A 14,475-nucleotide genomic window follows, 5' to 3' on the forward strand; every position below is an offset into this window, starting at 1 on the left:
TTCACAAACCAAGTAAGAGTCATAGAATAAATTATTTACACCACATATCATATATCTATATATTGACAGAAGTTCCTTAACATTTAGTATTTAATCATATTTCAAAATATTATGTATAATTGTAAATATTTTCAATGTAGGTCACCATGAACCACTTTACATCCGGAATTTCGGGAGCAAGTTCTACATATCATAACCAATGAGTTGTACTACAATGCAAAAAATTATGTACAAAAAAAAAATCAACTCTTGATTGTATTCTATACTCTTCTTCTCTTTATTTTTGCATGATTCTGAACTTTATCTAATATTATAGCTTTCTCACTATTTTCATCATCAAGAAGTAATTCGATTGCCAATTTGTGTCTTATAGCTGTAGAGTCCCAATGGGAAGGGGTTGAACTTGAGTCCATGAAATCGGATCTTCGCATATGATTAATGACATGGACTCCACAATCCCACCTAACAAATGAAATGAGCAAACATTTATCTAGTTCGTACATACAAATATTATCTTGAACACATTATCTTGAACACATTAGTACATGCTACCAAGAGTCCATGAAACAATTATGCTTGCTTACCCATTGGCTTGCACATCTACCCATGTAGGTCTTTCAATGGGAACACTTGATAAATTCTTTAGATGCCCATTGAGATTAAAAAAATGTGCACACTCTTCAACCTAATATTCATATCGTTATATCTTTTAGCAAAATAAAACATGCTATTTAACAACTAACATTAAAAAGTAATAAAATTCATTAAAATATAAGACATACCACAGTTCTCATAGATGAAGTTCGCATGTCATCCCTTTCTATTGATGGTAATGAATCCAATATATGAATATTATGTTGATGAAGATTTATAACACACAAATACCAATGATCCTGACATGTATCGTGCATCGGGATGTATATCTAAACAAAACACACATTTTAGCATTGATAATTATTTACAACTATGCTATGAATCCAACTTCAAATATGTACCTTATTGCAATCATTCATTTCATCCATGTGTTTGATAATATGTGTGAACATCTTGGTAGCAGTTGCCAATTTTCGACCACCATGTAAGATTATTTGCTATGCAAAAAAAAAAAAAACATATATATATATCACAATATTTATTAGGTTTATTTTTTTTCTTTAATAAGAAATATAATGGATGAACATATTCTTTAATAAGAAATATAATGGATGAACATACCGCAAATGTGGTGGGTAAGTAGCATCTGGTAGGTCATATTCCTTTGAATTTGTTCTCAAAACTATTAAGTTGGCATGCAAATACATTTATGATCTAAAAATGAAACACAAAAAAGTTAACAATGTTAATTATGTAATAGAATTAATAAGAATTGGGTTTATCCTTGTATTACTCACCACATCGAGTAATTCTTGTCTAGGCCCTAAAGTCAAGAAATCTGCTCGACTTGCATGCTCATATTGAAAATTAACAAGAAGTTCACTGCAAAATATAAGATATTTAATAAGTATAACTTTTAAAACATGACATACATAAAGTATAGTCAAAATAATTGGTTTACACACCTTTTGTCCAATGAAACATCAAACACATAAGCAACAACTAGAGACTCAAGTGTACTCAAGGAATGTGAATCCTCCACGTTCGGCAAAATGGACATGGGGATTATCTATATTGAAAACATCTCTAACAAACATTAGTTATCGTTCACTATATTATTAAGTATTTTAAAAATACTACACCAATGAAGTAACATATTACCTCTAATACCTTTTGTGATCCAACAACTATGCTTGGGAATCTCTTAGGCTTTGGCATCTTATTGGATTGATGAATGTAGGGTGACACCTGATTCATGCCCAATTGGTGTCTCAGCTGATTCGTGTTCAGCTGGTGCTCCTTGATTGAGGGAGTAATCAACAAAATTTATTATCTATAACACCATACACTAGGGTAGCAAAGAAAAAGCTACTATAGTATAGTGGCTCTAGGGTCGTTCACTGGGAATGATTAACAAGCAATCAATGATACCAATTCCAAGTGAATTGGCCTTGTTTCATTTCAAGGTTAGCTTAAGAAGTAAAACACAAACTTTGATTGGTAAAGGTTTAGACTTAAACTAACTAACTTAACAGAAGTTTGGAATAATTTAGGAAGAAAAGCATTCCTTGGAGATTTAGGTTCACTAGGGTGGTTCCTCATGCAAAAGACACGGCTTTGGTCAGATGGTTCATTTCCTCGCATTAGAGATTCAACATATAGTCAATTCTCTAACCGGTGATGTATAGAGACTCCTTCAATTAGATTTCACTTTAATTCTCTCACTGATGCAACTTGCAATGGTTTAAGCCTCTCACTAAGCATTAACCATTCAAGGTGATCTTTAACCTTGGATTACCCGTCAAAAGCTCGCAAGAGATAACTAATGGATGTCTCCTAGGAGTCCAAAAGCTTACCAAGTGTTGGCTATTCTAGAAAATCCTACCCTGAAGTCACCTACCAGAGGCTCGCAAGGGGTAAACTAGTGCATTTCCATGGTTGGAAATCACTTGCCTTACCAAGTGTTGGCCCAGGTGACTCCAAGGTGTTTTAAGTTAACTAAAAACATAGAAATCATTGAAGGATTTCACTTCCTCTTCATTACTAGCTAAAACCACAAAGCTTTGCATTCTTGCACTTGGAACCTTCCCCGACAACCTTAGCTCCAAGGAATTAGAGATTTAGTTACTCATTCTCTGGGGAAAACTCCTCAGAGAATTCATAACTTAGAAATAAAATGAAAATACAAAGTGAGAAGGTAAGGCAGTAGAAAGAAAATAGACTTTACTTGCTTACCCAAATGTTTACAGAAGGAACTCCTCTCTGAGAACAGGCTCCCGAGAGGTATATATATCAACATAATATAAAACTAATTATTACAAAGATATTTAGTCTTTTTACTAACTTAAAAACTAAGGAATCATGTAATTGGTGGTTTACAAGGAGTATTTTGGGATTTAAACAACAAAAATCTAATGGAAAATATCTCCCAATGTCGGTAGCAAATATCGGGAGGCTTCAGGAACCATTTCGCAGGAGAAAAATGGTGTCTGCGAAATTTTGCAGACACCCAAGAGGGCTGCGAAATTATTTCGCAACACCAAGCTATCTTCACAAGGCTGCGAAGTTGGCTTCCACCTTGAGGTTCCCAGCTCCCTTCTCGCGGCATGGTTCGTGCATCGTCAGAAGGAGAAACACCTTACTGTACAAAAATGCTGCGAAATCACTTCGCAACAAAAGGGTGATTTCGCAACACTTTGCAAAATGCTTCCTTCAGCTCAGAGTGATTGGCTTGTAATGGCTGCAACTTCTTCGTTTCAACTCCGAATTGCACACCGTTTGAAGCATTGGATTGTTGACTTCCTGAGCTTTGAAATGGTATATATCATGCATCATTTGGACTTCAGAAAGTGCTCCAAAAGTGGCTGCTACGACTGTTATCAAGAATAGGCTTCATGGCAGATTCTCTTTGCTTTTTCTCCTTGCAATCCGGATTCACTCTTGGCAAATGACTTCTAAGCTTTGCCCAAGATTCCTCATAGCTCTCCTCAGCCTTGACTTGCTTTGGTGATCAAAATACTAACAAAAACACCAAAACTTACACAAAGTGATCAAAATTGCTTTAAAGGATCCTTAACATGCCAATTGAGTTAAAAGGCCTAAACTACTACTCAAAAGTGTTTAAAAGGATTAATTATAGGCTATCAAATAGCACTTTTTGAGTAGTAATCAACACCTTGAATTTACTAGGCTTGCGTTCCATTGTTGATCGTGTTTTCTTCAATTGACATGGGAGCACCACCAATGAACTTAGTTGTTCTTCTTGTTTTTCAACATATGGAACATCAACATTAACCTATCACGTATTTGAAAATTAGTATATATATATATATATATAGAACTTTGTAAAAAACTAGGTCTTCATAATATGCAAATACCTTTTCATCGTGACATTGATTGTTGACAATGGGAGAAACATGTAACTCCATGTCACCACATGAGTCATTCTCACTCAATCTCTCTTCTACGACAACATTGCTCATAGGAAAAAACAAACGTTTCAATTCCATATATTTTTCTTCAAATTCTCTAAAAGTTGATTCTTTACAACTTTCATCCATATTAGAAACATTTGTTTGTAGCACAAATTTTTTCAACTTCTCAAAAGCTTCCTCCATACCCATCAAACTTTTTTCTTCAACCTAGTAACAAATAAAAATTTCCAATATCATGAAAAAAAAGTTTGAGATGAATAAACTAATGTATATAAATATAGTATGAAAAAGTACCTTATGCCCTTCTTCTTGTTGTTCATGAACTTTTGCATCTTGTTTATCACCATCTTCTACATTTCTCATATCATTATCTTTATGATCACTTGTTATCTCATCTTTCTCAACCACCTTCATTTTTTCATCATTTTCATTTTCTGCACCATTATTTTGCTCTATATCCACACTTTGCCCAATTTTTATAATCCATATCATGACCTATAATTTATCCATAAACTTTATTATAATTGCAACATCACATAAACAAATAAGTTTTTCAGTTAGTAAATGTATCTTACCTTTGGATCATCATAACCTCCAAGTGTTTTGATTTTACGTTTCATCCTAGAAACCTCATCATCTCCCCATTCATTTATACGAGGGCTATATGCATTAAAACGTAAGTTCATACCCTTCTTTGTGGAAATGTGGTCTAGGTAGAAAATCTGCAAGAAATAAATTCCAAAATAAGTATAGAGTTGAATATATCACAAATCTATTATTGTTAAAAATATCATAATATATCAACTTTGTTAAAAGTGTATTACCATTAGAAAAAATAAACATCTAGAAATCCCACTGCTTCGTTTCTTGGATTTAAAGTCGTTTATGCCTCGTACAAGGAAGAAGAATACTATTTGAGCCCAATTTATCTTCTTTATTGATGCGGTGTCTTGAAGGAGATGGAGGAAGGAAGGCTTGACACTAACTTTCATCGTTGGACATAACAAGGCACCCAAAACAAATAATACAAAACGAATTTTAAATTCATCCCCACATTTCTTTTCTTGTCGTATTTGGTTTTCTAACATCAACAATGGCAATTTTTCCTTCCCATCACAATACATGTTGTATAAATCATTTCGTTTACTTGTGCATCTCTCTATATCTACCTCCACTCCCTTAGCCTTTAAGCCCAAAATTAACTCAATATCCATTGGGGATAATTTAATGGAAGTGTTATGCACACTTAATGTGCATGAAAGAGTGTCAAAATTCTCTACCAACCAATGACATAAACTATGATCAAGTTTAGTACATCGCAATCCTAAAATACCTCCAAACCCTATTTCTTGTATGACGGCCTTTTGATTAGGTTGCAAGTGTTGAAGTAGTTTATACACCCGATCAGGCGAACAACGCATGTGAAGATATGACTGGAAGTCATAAATATACATAAGCATATATATTTTAAATTGAAAGGAAATATTATCATAATTTAAAAACATAAATTTCGAATTTCTTACCTTTGATGCATTTTTTGAGTTTCGACCCTTTTGTATTATATATTCATGAGGGCATTTTTTAGACTTCTCTATGAACTCTTTTTTTTCTCCATTTGAAAGGGATTGCCACTTTTTCCCAATCTCTTTTCGCAACTGTAATATTAAATTAGTTAGTTATCATATAGAGTATAAAGGTTGACTAAAAAACATATTATGCAAATATTCATTTCTTTTCTTACATCATTATTTATTATCAATTCCTTGTTATCTTTTTTTCTTGCCAGTACTTGTTCTTGATTGCAAAAAACATCACATAAAAATGATTATATTTTCAACATATGAATAAATATCCAAAATGAATTAACTATATATGTATATATATTCTTACAAATAATAAAGCCATGAACCCATAGGAAGTTTTGGGTTTGAAGGGGGATCATTCTCCTCAAATGATTGTTTGCTCCTGTTTAAAACTCAACATTATGAATGTAATTTACAACTAATTAAAACTATGTACTATATTCAAATAATTAAGTGACAAATATAAAATCTTACATATTTGGCTTTCTAAGTCAAGATGCAGTAAGACTGCTCAAAATAAGATAAACTCCTCTTATATTAAGCAACTGTGTAGCCTGCAACATAGTGAGCATACCGATAAGAATTAAGTTTTGAATTTGACAACAATGAGTTTGAAAATATTTGTAACAAAATGGAGTTTTTTTCTAAAAATATTAATCATTATTTAATCATTAGATCGATGAGTTAAACTAATTAAAATAAATTTAAATTATCAAATAAAAATAATTTATTTACTTTAAATCTTTTTTTCTTTTTTTTTTATCTTATCTTTTTTACATAGCATAGCAAAAAGGCATTTTTTAAGATTATATCAATTAATTTATAATTTTTTTAAATATAATAATGTCCAAATGTTTTAAGCTCTTTTATCATTCTTTTCATCTCCTTAGGATCTTGTTTCATTGTATGGTTTAGTCGCATTTTGTAATTTCCAAATTTCATTACAAGTCCTCTAAGCTTCGTAGCTGAAAGTCTACCATACTTTTCTTTTAACGCTTCCCACATTTCATGAGAAGTTTGATATACCTCATACTCAATCATAAGATCATCTTGCATACAACTTAATAACGTTATGCGAGCTAAAGAATTTTTTTTGTGAGAGATGCCACATCAACAAAATAAATATATATGTCATGTCTGGCATATCAAATTATTTACATGTTATGTACAAAACATAAAAAAATGTAATAAATAGAAGGAAAACTAATCTTCTCCCTTGAAATTAAAAGAAACAATGTTAGGATTATACACAGTGTCTTCTATAACTCTAGAAGTTGTTTTCAATAACCATAACCCTCTAAGATTTTTATGCCTACTAGAATTTGAAAATCTTGCATTTCGCAAGTTAGGAGAAATAGAAAGCACTGTTGTTCGTCTGATGGCATTCTTCACGAAGCATGTTTCCCAGTGTTCCTTGAAAATAGCTACTAGGTCATCAAAAGACCTATTTGTGAAACCATGAGACCCTTCTTGAATGGATTCCCATATATTTTCAAGAATTTTTTTCTCAGGTTCTGTTAATGACATTTGTAGAATATGCATTTTACGGTTTGACTCTAAGATATATTCCTCTTCGAAACGTTTGAACATATTAGCCACATGATCCACATGTTCATTTGTAGAATGGCTAGGGTCCCTCTTGTAGTTCAAGATTGTATCCAAACGCGGCCAAGGTCCACTACCCCTTAGTACTTTCCTAGTTCTCCTCAATCGTACCATTTTGCACCTGATCAAAAGAATTTAATTTAATTTTAATGAGTAACATATACTCATACTTTAATTAAATATTTGAACAAATGAAATTTTAATTAGAAACACACAATTATAAAAACAAAAGGTCTTTTATTGTCCCTCAAATTTTTATTATTATTTTATACACAAGTCAACATTCATAATTTCAAATAAACAATATAACACTAATAAATGGTATTTTATATCATATCAAGGTACTTTATTTGAGATTTAGGTTCGAATCCATGTTGCATTATTATTTCTAACACTAAAAGGTTCAAAAGTCTAAAATTTTATTACATTTTAAATGAAAAATAAAATTAATTTATATAAAATATTTTATTTGAGATTTAGGTTCAAATCCATGTTGCATTATTATTTTTAACACTAAAAGGTTCAAAAGTTTAGAATTTTATTACATTTTAAATGAAAAATAAAATTAATTTATATAAAATATTTTATTTGAGATTTAGGTTCAAATCCAAGTTGCATTATTATTTCTAACACTCAAAAGTCTAGAATTTTATTATATTTTAAATGAAAAATAAAATTAATTTATATAAAATATTTTATTTGATATTTAATTTCTAAAATTTTATTAAAAATATGTGATAACAATTTTTTCTATTAACATTAATGTATTTAAATAATTAAAATTATTAATAATTTATCTTATTAAATTAATTTTAATTCATAAAATATCGGTAATAAAATTCGAAAGTTCAATTTATATAAAATATTTTATTTGAGATTTAGGTTCAAATCCATGTTGTATTATTATTTCTAACACTCAAAAGTCTAGAATTTTATTATATTAAATGAAAAATAAAATTAATTTATATAAAATATTTTATTTGATATTTAATTTCTAAAATTTTATTAAAAATATGTGATAACAATTTTTTCTATTAACATTAATGTATTTAAATAATTAAAATTATTAATAATTTATCTTATCAAATTATTTTTAATTCATAAAATATCAGTAATAAAATTCGAAAGTTCAATGGTAAAGATTTAATCAAAATATAAATGGATAATTACTATTGGTAATGATTTAAACAAAATATAAATGGATAATTACTAATGGTAGTGATTTAATCAAAATATAAATGGATAATTATTAATTATTTAAAAATATGTGATAACAATTTTTTCTATTAACATTAATATATTTAAATAATTAAAATTATTAATAATTTATCTTATCAAATTATTTTTAATTCATAAAATATCAGTAATAAAATTGGAAAGTTCAATGCTAAAGATTTAATCAAAATATATGGATAATTACTATTGGTAATGATTTAAACAAAATATAAATGGATAATTACTAATGGTACTAATTTAATCAAAATATAAATGGATAATTATTAATTATTTATATACAAAGATAAATTCCTAAAATGCCCTATTCTAATTTTACTAATGGTAGTGATTCTCACACTCGGGGATGGGGCGTCAAAGAAGGCCTTTTCTCCTCCAGACCGAGAATCCCTAAAAAGCCTCCAGACCAAGAATCCCTAAAAAAGCTCCAGCCAACCACTCTCAATCCTCCAAGAATCCTTAAAAAAGCTCCAGCCGGCCACTCTCAATCCTCGCATGTACTAATTTAATCATGTTATCATTTTTTTTTCAATACCCATTTCTCAACAAAATCCATCCCCCATTTTTGGATTTGTTTGAGGTGTTTTTTTTGCTTTTGTGCCATTCGATTTAAATTTCATGAACCCTAAATCCACGATTTTTTAGCCAGGTTGAAAAACACAACCTTTGCCTGTAAATCATGACCAGATTACCAAATAGTATCTTTTGTTTTTTTTTAAAAAAATTGGACAGATTTTCTATCCTTGTGCGCGGCTTGGACCGGTAGGAAATATAGGGAAATTTCCAAAAAAAAAATCAGTAAAAATACCAAAATTTTACTGTATCATGTTTGTGCGTGGCCTGGACTGGTAGGAAATATTGGGAAATTTTCCAAAAACTTGGTAAAAATATAGTCTTTCTCAGAAATATTGCCGGAAATTTTTGACATTTCAATGAGTGAAGTACCTGTTCTGGGCGAGTTGCCTGCAGGGGGAGATTGGTTTCGGATCTGCCAAAGCCCACCTGATTCTTTTCTTGCTGATTTCTCCTCTCTGATTTCTCCTTCAAAATCCCTACTCAGCTCACTCTCTCTGTAAATGTTCATTTCACCCGAAAATTCCATCTCCACACCCTCAAATTGCTGAAGCTTAACTCTCTAAAATCCGGGAAAGTTGTAATGCCCATCAAACTAATAGTTCATCTTTCCGAAAATAGGCGTCAAGTGTAATACTCATCAGATAAATTTTTGTCTTTAGACAAGATTAAGCAAGATAGAAGCAGGAAATCAGGTGACCGGCAACTTGCTGTTATTTTTTTATATATTTTTAAATTTTTTTTAAAATATATAAACCAATTGGACGGTCCAGATTGAACCATTTTCATCCAATGGTCAAAATTGTTTTTTGGGTAGGTACCGAAGTGGTACTGTAGAATTTTCCTTGTTTATATATAGAATCTACCTATTATAAAAATCTAGGCTTACACTAAAAAAATTACATTAAGTAATTGGGTCATGGCTTGTAAGGTGCACCAAACCCAATTTCAAATTATGATCACAAATAACTAATTGGACTTCTAGGTAAATAGTTAAGTTATAGTTCAATTTGTTTTCGCCAAAAAAAAAAAAAAACTTGATAAATGATCACATAAAATACAAAATTCTAACATTATTCAATGTAAAACTAAACAAAAATAAGAGCATGAATCATTCAAAAAAAAAAAAAAAACCCCAACCCACTCTAAATCAAGCAAAAACAACATACAAAAGAGCCTAGCCAAATGAGTTTTATGCTCTTAGAGAAAAAAAAAACACAAAAGATGAAGCTTCTACAAAATAAAAAAGGATGAAGTTTCCACAAAAGAAAGAAGGATTAATAATAATTCAAACTAAGAGATAAACTTCATAATTTATATTGCATTTCTCATTACACCATCTCTTAATACAATCTTATAATACTAGGTCTAAACAATCTCAATCTGCAACTTGAAAATAAAATCAAACAAAAAATAAAAAGTAAAACACAAGTTGTATATAAAAATTTATGAAAAAGAAAAGAAAAGAAAATAGAAGAAAATAGAAGAAAAGAAGACAACTCATCCCACAAAACAAAACGAGAAAAAAAAGAACGGACCCATAATTTGTTTTAACCTTCATAGTTTTTTGACAATCATAAGGAGCCTTAAAGCTCTTATAACTTTCAAATTATTCTTCATGGTAGATTCTACAATGTGAAATTGCATAATTCAATTAAAAATTATCCCCAAAAGCAACAAAACATCTTTCATAAATTTCATTTAGTTTTTTAAGCTTCCTCTCGATTTTCCTTTAATTTCTCCCTCTCTTTGTCTTGGACTTTTATTTTATTATTATTATTATTATTTGTTCAAAAGTGAGAAATGTGTACATATCCACTTGGACTTTCTCAAGACCTAATTTGAGAAAATTAAGGCTTCAAGGCTTTGACTCCATACAAATATTGATGTTAGACTTATGATATTAGAACGTCTCACAATCTATAACTACCAATAAGGCTATGCTTTTAATTTGTAACAACTATCTTCATTTTATTATTCAAATTCACATACCATTCAGTTTTAAAAGAAGAACATTTTAATTTTTTTCTAAAATTTTTGTAATTGTTGCGAAGGTTATCCCTTTCAAAGTTGAAAAATCATGTAATACCATAATAATAATAAAAAAAACACAAACCTTAATTACCTTATAAAAAATTTGTCAAATTAATAAATTTAAAAATAGGATGATAGAGAAATGTAAGGATCAAGATCTATATGATTTATCAATTAGGTTATTACATGTACTCTACTTGGTCATTTTAACATGATGTTTTGTAGCACTAATGAGAAATACTTTATTTTTATCTTAGCTAGTTTGAGTCAATCCTAAAAATATAATAATTATTAAGATTTTTTGGATGATATAAGATAATAATAATTGGAATAGAATTTATTGTTTAGCAATTCTAATTTCATATTGGCAAACCCTACAGTTTGATTTGGTTTCCTTATCACTTATTATTACTAAAGCTCAAAGGGAATATGGAAATACTTGAGACAACTTGAAAAGTAGTTTTCTCTTAAACTAAGTATCATGTACTATATATCCTCTTTCTGATTTACAAATATGAGATCATACAATTAGAAGTGTTAACATGTAAAATTGCACATTTACACAAAAGAAAAATATCAAAGTTCTGAAGCACTGTACTCAACCATAAAACTTGGTTCCATCTTAGAAACCATAAATTGATTTCTTAAAGCATATAGGACAAGGAGCATAGTTATTCAATATGACTAACACTGTAGCATCTCTATATGTCAAGGGCATTATATTGATTAAGAAATTTTTAATTGATTCCTAGGCTATCACATAAAGTAATCCAAGCACTACTACGAACAAGATGAACTTATCCTAGGGCTATACCACCTCCCACTAAACCAACCCTTCCAAATATATATAAATTGCTATAGAATAATTGTTAAAATAAATATATATAAATATAGAGTGATTGTGAATAAGGAAGATCACACAGATAAATCTTATAAGACCCTTTCAATTAGGGTTCTAAAAATAAGGATACAATGAGTGTAAAATTGTTTCAGTACATTTGAATTACATTCAATATTTTCTCAACCACCTTGAAATGAGATATTAGCAAAAGATACTTGAAAATAATGATAGAAATATAACTTAGCATTCAAATAACTCTTAATTTTAGGAATACCTTATCCGCTTGTTTGAAATGAGAAAATTAGAAGAAAAGAGAGAAGTAAAGAAAGATAGCATACGACTTTTATTGCATGCAAAAACTATATTCCTATAAAGTTCACATGTCTTTAAGTAGTCTTCAAGGTTTTAAGTAACTTGAGAAATTGGTTTCAATATAATGAGTTTCAACAGAAATAGAATGTCATGCATTACATGTAGAGTAGCTGTAATTAATTGGTTTACTCTAACAGTCCCCCCTTAAACTTGGTTTGAACCTTGGGTGACACTAAGTTTGTCACACATGCTAAGAAATTGAAAACTTGGCATAGCTTTGGTGAATATATTAGATAGTTGTGCTGAAGAAGGGATATGACATTTGTGAACTTACTTATGAAGGACTTTTTCATAAACAAAGTAGATATTAGTTTCAGTATGCTTTATGCGTGCATGGAGAATTGGTTTAGCTTAAAGGTGGACGATGCTAAGGTTGTGGCACTAGATAATCAGAGTTGTTGATGAAGTAATGTGATGTTTATGAAGACGAGATTGTAGCCAAGAGATCTTGATGACTAATGTAGCAACACTACAATATTCAACTTTGGTGGATGACATGGAGATGCTATTTTGTTTATGAGAGAATGCTAAGAAATAAGGTTGGGTTCAACAAAGAGGCAATAGTTGGAGGTGGAGTGGCGATCATAGATTTTGGAGGCCTAGTCAGCATGACAAAGGATTCTTTTAACAACCTTCCAATGAGCAACAAGAGGAGTTTGCATAAATTGACAAACATGATTCATACTACAGGTGATTTCAAGGCATGTAATGATGACATATTGGAAGGCAGTTCTTTGCTAGAGTTGAGTATCAGAGAAGGAAGCACTACCAAATTTGGGTTTGATTGATGATACCAAGAAAATTAACTTAAACCATCCAAGTCATAGACCTTTCTAATTCTTACAAATTCATTAGGTCTAGATAAAAATACACTTATGGTATTAGAAAAAGGTTTATAGGCTTTGCTTTATGATAAAAATATACACGGTATTGGAGAAGAGTGGATAGATAGGTGTATAGATTACCTTTTATCCTAATTTGAAAGAATAATAATATGCTCATCTTTGAATTAGGAAGAGTTTATTTTGATACTGATTTTGTCTAATTCCTAGATTTTTCTATTAATTTCTTTTTATAAAGTACAAGTAAGATGCTTAAATGTTGGTAATGTTTATGGCTATACCCTAAGGTTGAGATTTTGGTATCCAAATTATTAGCTAAGTAATTTAAGTACTAGGAATGAAATATAGACCATGACATAAGAGGTAATAATCTTAGACAATATTGACAATAAATCTAGAGGTGGAGAAACCCTTTAAATCCTCACATATTAGTCCTCAAAATCACTCAATCTTGTCAAGAAAGAACTAGTATCATTTCCCCTTTTTTCCTTTCTTTGTTCTGTATTCTTCTCCTTTATGGCTCCAATGAGGAAAAGTAAGGGTCGCCAAAAGTTTGAGATGACTAAAATGACAAAAGAAAGTAACTTACAAGTTACTTTTTCTAGACGCCGATTTGCCCCTTTTAAGAAGACCCGTGAATTATGCACACTTTGTGGTGCTGAAACTGTTATGATTATCTTCTCTCTTGGAAAAAAGGTGTATTCCTTCGGCCAATCTAGTATCGAATCAATTATAGACTAGTTCCTTACATGGAACCGTTTGCCCAACTTTGATGCACTGCAGCTCTTGGAGGCTCATCATAGTGCAAATGTTTGTGACCTTAATATGCAACTCACTCAAGTGCTCAACCAACTAGAGTGTGAGAAGATCGCGGTGAAGCACTTATAGTGATGAGGGAGGCCAACCAGACACGCGCGGTATCGGTGGGTAGCTTAGCTTCGAATAGCTCAAGCTTCTAAAGGTATTGCTAGAAAATCTTAAAAAGAATGTTGTAATGCATGCAGACAAGCATATGATGGAGGCGCCAAATCTTGCAACCTTTTTTCCTTCGAGTTCTATTAAAGCAAGTGTGCCTTATGATGTATAGATTGCTAGATTCAATTCTCATAACTTTAACTTTGATTATGCGGTTCATTTGCTCTAAGTTTATTTACTTAGGTATGGTTTAGATAAATTTTTTGTTTTGTGTTTTTAAAACTAGAGAATCATAGTAACTTCTATATATACGTAAGAATTCTTTGAGACTTATCTTAAATTGATTTTTACAAACAATTTAAAGAATCGAGCTACTAAAATTTTTTTATTACCTCATATTTTAAAAATTTTAGAAATAGTTTTCAAAGAGATAAAGTAAGTTGATATTT

The 14,475-nt window shown here is 30.4% G+C and overlaps 1 pseudogene; it reads left to right on the forward strand.

The window, feature by feature from the left end:
• Positions 1–13,627: 13,627 nt before the first annotated feature.
• LOC132253425 (agamous-like MADS-box protein AGL62) lies at positions 13,628–14,198 on the forward strand (annotated as a pseudogene).
• Positions 14,199–14,475: the final 277 nt, after the last annotated feature.

This window comes from Vitis vinifera, chromosome 3 (genome assembly GCF_030704535.1).
Source record: "Vitis vinifera cultivar Pinot Noir 40024 chromosome 3, ASM3070453v1".
Classification (NCBI taxonomy): Eukaryota; Viridiplantae; Streptophyta; class Magnoliopsida; order Vitales; family Vitaceae; genus Vitis; species Vitis vinifera.